At 45.6% G+C, this 5,111-nt stretch overlaps 1 non-coding gene across 1 annotated transcript; it reads right to left on the bottom strand.

Moving 5' to 3' along the window:
- Window positions 1–203: 203 nt before the first annotated feature.
- Window positions 204–275, bottom strand: trnae-cuc (transfer RNA glutamic acid (anticodon CUC)). Its single transcript has one exon. It is a non-coding gene; the product is annotated as a tRNA-Glu (tRNA).
- Window positions 276–5,111: the final 4,836 nt, after the last annotated feature.

The following is a 5,111-nucleotide window of genomic DNA, read 5'->3' as shown; positions in this document are numbered from 1 at the left end:
AGGGGTTGACAAAGTGGGAGAGACTCGGCTGGTCCGTGTTTGCAGCTTGTGTTCGTGTGAGTAAAAGTGATTTGTTACTGATTGATGTGTTCACTGGAAGGAAGAAGCTGATTGCAATTGAGTGCCTTTGGAAGCATCTTGTTATTGTGGGTAAATACTTGATGCTTCAAAAGAGAACTGTTTGTATTGCTACCAAACATAAATAGCAGAGAACGGTTTCGATCCATTGACCTCTGGGTTGAGGGCCCAGCACGCTTCCACTGCGCCACTCTGCTAAGTACTATTGCCAATTTTAGCTGCCCGTTAGTGAAATATGTTGATTTCCCCAATGTTTTTCCAAAAATAGGATTGTCGTCGGATTTCTCAAGAATCCCGGACTCAGCAACACACGTGCTGACAGACTCACCCTCACTGCACAATGACACAAGGACACTGAGTAACAGCACTGACAATGAGGCAGGCAGAGAAAGACACACAGAAAACCAGGAAGAGATTATCAGGACCCAGAAAGGAACAGACAGAGAAAGGTACTGAGCAAACCAGCAAGTAACAGCGAAAGACTGATTAACACCACTTGGAGGGAGCACTGAGGGTGGCAAGGGTGCAGAATGTAGTCTGGCTGGGGTATTTCAATGTCCATCACCATGAGTGGCTCGGTAGCACCACTACTGACCATGCTGGCAGAGTCCTAAAGGACATAGCTGCTCGATTGGGTCTGCAGTCGGTGGTAAGGGAACGAACAAGAGGGAAAAATATACTTGACCTCATCCTCACCAATCTGCCTGCCGCAGATGCATCTGTCCATGACAGTATTGGTAGAAGTGACCACTGCACAGTCCTTGTGGAGATGATGTCCCGTCTTCACATTGAGGATACCCTCCATCGTGTTGTGTGCCACTACCACTGTGCTTAATGGGATAGATTTTGAACAGATCTAACAATGTATAACTGGGCATCCATGAGGTGCTGTGGACCATTACCAGCAGCAGAATTGTAGTCAACCACATTCTATAACCTCATGGCCCGGCATATTCCCCCACTCTAACATTACCAACAAGCTGGGGACCAACCCTAATTCAATGAAGAGTGCAGGAGGGCATGCCAGGAGCAGCACCAGGCATACCTTGAAATGAGGCGTCAGCCTGATGAAGCTACAGCCCAGGACTACTTTCATGCCAAACAGCAGAAGCAGCATATAATAGACAGGGCTAAGTGATCCCACAACCAACGGATCAGATCTACACCCTGCCACATCCAATGATGAATGGTGGTGGACAATTAAACAACCAACAGGAGGAGGTGGCTCCACTATTATCCCAAACTCAATGATGGGGGAGCCCAGCACATCAGTGCAAAAGACAAGGATGAAGAATTTGAAACAATCTGCAGCCAGAAGTGCCGGGTTGAAGATCCATCTCGGCCTCCTTCTGAAGTCCCCAGCATCACAGATGCCAGTCTTCAGCCAATTCGATTCACTCAACTTGATATCAAGAAACGACTGAAGGCACTGGATACAGCAAAGGCTACGGGCCCTGACAATATTCCAGCAATGGTACTGAAGACCTGTGCTCCAGAACTTGCCGCGCCCCTAGCCAAGCTGTTCCAGTACAGCTACAACACTGGCATCCACCCGGCAATGTGGAAAATTGCCCAGGTATGTCCTGTACACAAATAGCAGGACAAATCCAACCCAGCCAATTGCTGCCGCATCAGTCTACTCTCAATCATCAGTATAGTGATGGAAGGTGTCATCGACTGTGCTATCAAGTGGCACTTGCTTTGCAATAACCTGTTCAATGACGCTCAATTGGGTTCCGCAAGGGCCATTCAGATCCTGACGTCATTACATCCTTTGTTCAAACAAGGACAAAAGAGCTGAACTCAAGAGGTGAGGTGAGAGTGTCTGCCCTTGACATCAAGGTAGCATTTGACTGAGTGTGGCATCAAGGAGCCAGAGCAAAACTGGAGTCAATGGGAATCAAGAGGAAAACTCTGCACTGGTTGGAATCGTACCTGGCAGAAAGGAAAATGGTTGTGATTGTTGGAGGTCAATCATCTCAGCTTCAGGACATTACTGCTGGAGTTCCTCAGGGTAGTATCCTCGGCTCAACCTTCTTCACTACTTCATCAGTGACCTTCCTTCAATCATAAGGTCAGAAGTGGGGATGTTCACTGATGATTGCAAAATTTAGCACCATTCGCGACTCCTCAGATACTGAAGCAGTCCATGTAGAAATGCAGCAAGACCTGGACAATATCCAGGCTTGGGCTGATAAGTGGCAAGTAACATTCGCGCCACACAAGTGCCAGGCAATGACCATCTCGAACAAGAGAGAATCTAACGATCTCCCATTGACATTCAACGGCATTACGATCGCTGAATCCCCCACTATCAACTTCCTGGGGGTTCCCATTGACCAGAAACTGAACTGGAGTAGCCTTATAAATAGTGTGACTACATGAGCTGGTCAGAAGGTACGAAGCATGCGGTGAGTAACTCACCTCCTGACTCCCCAAAGCCTGTCCACCATTTACAAGGCACAAGTCTGGAGTGTGATGGAATACTATCCACTTGCCCGGATGGGTGCAGCTCCAACAACATTCAAGAAGCTCGACACCATCCAGGACAAAGCAACATGCTTGATTGGCACCCCGTCCACAACATTCACTCCCTTCACCACTGACGTACAGTGGCAGCAGTGTGTACCATCTACAAGATGCACTGCAACAATGCACCAAGGCTACTCAGGCAGCACCTTCCAAACCTGCATCCTCTACTGCCTAGAAGGACAAGGGCAGCAGATGCATGGGAATACCACCACCTGAAAGTTCTCCTCCAAGCTACACATCATCCTGACTTGGAACTATATCGCCATTCCTTCACTGTCGCTGGGTCAAAATCCTGGAACTCCCTTCCTAATAGCACTGTGGGTGTACCTACCCCACATGGACTGCAGTGGTTCAAGAAGGAAGCTCACCACCACCTTCTCATGGGCAATTAGGGATGGACAATAAATGCTGGCCTGGATGGCGACGTCCACATCCCATGAAACAAATAATTAAATACAATAACAGCTCATCTCAATTCCTAGTATTTCTAAATCCCACCAGTCCAACATAAGCTGAGCAATTATTGCATGTTGTGATTGACGGTCTGGTCTGTAAACTGCACTGTATCACAGATTGCTGACATTTGCTAACTGGAAATGAGAACTGCAAAATCGGGACAGTAGTTCACATAGTCTGCCAGTGTGAAAGAATCAGGCAATGTGAGGTAATAGAATTTGTCTGTAAATGTTACACTCATATTGCTTTATATTTTTATATTGAAAATAAAAGTAATCATTTCGTGAAAATAGTGACATGTTGTCCAAACTTTGGTAGCCAGTTGTTTTCGTCTTGCACTCAGCAGGGCATTCCACAAGAATACCAATTTAAAGGAAAACAACAACTTTCTTCTGTATGAGAAGAGAGTGCTGATTGGTGGGCAAGTGAACTCTGATTGGCCAAGGCATTGCCCTGTGGAATGAGCCAGTCAATGGCTGTCACTTATTTTGTTTAGCTGAAACTGACACAATGTGTGTGCATGTTCTTTATGTCTGCAAAGAACAGGGCCCTATGTATTAATATATGTAGCTTACAGTCCACACCAATGCACCACACTGCGAGCCCGACTGACAGTCTTAAATTGGTTGTCAGTGTAATTCTTAGCACACTGAGAATTATTTAGCAAATGTTGTCCTATTGTGGAATCACATCTCATGTTGGATACTGTGTTTTGGGTTTTGCAAGCACGGGTTGGTTGGGTAGGGCCCATTGCGAACAGCTGAAGGGACATGTTATTTGATACAATCCGCCAGTTTTGGGATGTACGGTCTAGAAACCTAGCATCACACTGGTATTGAAATTCATATATCACGTTACTTATTTGTGTGATAGGCAGGACATCTCTTTTGCTTGACAGCAGCATCCTGTTAGTGGTGAACACCACACTTGTTGCTCCTGCATAGTAACAGCAGGAAACAGCGAGCTTCACGTGTTACTCAAATACTGGGGATATATTACCCTTCCAGGGTAATTTGAGGGAGACTGGGCACTTTTCAGGGCTCAAAATGACGTCCTTCAGCCCGTTTATAAGTTTGTGTGATATACAGTGAGAAATGATCTGATCAGTGTAGCCATTGTAATGCAGGATGTCTTTGATTCGCCCTATTTCAGCATCAAGCTTGCATGGTGAGCAAATGGCTCAGCCCTATTTATGAGGTTGCCGAAAAGACCAATCTTCTAGCGCGTGGATCTGTAATAATCCCAACGCGTGCATTGACCAGTGAAGGTAGGTTTGCGGTAGACCGTGGTAGAAAACCCCTTAGCAGATTTCTCAACTAGTACATCAAGGAAAGGGAGCTCATTTGACTGCTCCATTGCAAAGGTGAATTTGAGTCTAGGATGGAGCCCATGAAGACGTGCAAGGAAATTATTTCATGCAGCTGCGGATTCAAATATAGCAAATGTATCATCGACATATTGGAAATATGCAAGAGGTCGGAGGTTAGGTGTCATTCCCTTAAAAACAGGTTTGTCATGGAATCCAACAAAGATGTTTGTGAGAGCTGGGCCGAGAGGGGATCCCATGGCAACACCAGCGATACATGGTGTCAATAGAACTGAACTCAACTGTGCAAGTTGCCGAGTTCATAAGTTCAATGAATACGGATTCACACAATGGTGACGGGTCTAGATCGCCATGATATAGCACTGCAGTGCAAATATCTATGGCTTCCTGAAGTGGTACATTGGTGAATAGGCTAGCAATGTCAAATGACACATGGACACGGCATTGCTATCGATATGCAAGTCCTGGATGGTATTCGCAAATGTGAAGGAATCCTTCACTGTGTATGTGGAGAACTTGCTCAAAAGCTGGTTGTAACAATTTGCCCAACCATTTGGCAAATTCATTTCAGGATACTATTTACATTACTTCAAATAAAGAAAACACAACGACACAAAGAACTGAGCACAACGCTGAAAGTTTCACAGCAAATAGTCAAATAGGAAAAGGATGAAATACAGAAAGAAAAAGCCTAAAATACTGAAAACACTCAGCCAGT

Source organism: Heterodontus francisci, unplaced genomic scaffold (genome assembly GCF_036365525.1).
Source record: "Heterodontus francisci isolate sHetFra1 unplaced genomic scaffold, sHetFra1.hap1 HAP1_SCAFFOLD_58, whole genome shotgun sequence".
In the NCBI taxonomy this organism is placed as follows: domain Eukaryota; kingdom Metazoa; phylum Chordata; class Chondrichthyes; order Heterodontiformes; family Heterodontidae; genus Heterodontus; species Heterodontus francisci.
The sequence above is the reverse complement of the archived record's forward strand: the minus strand, read 5'-3'. Positions and strand labels throughout refer to the sequence as shown.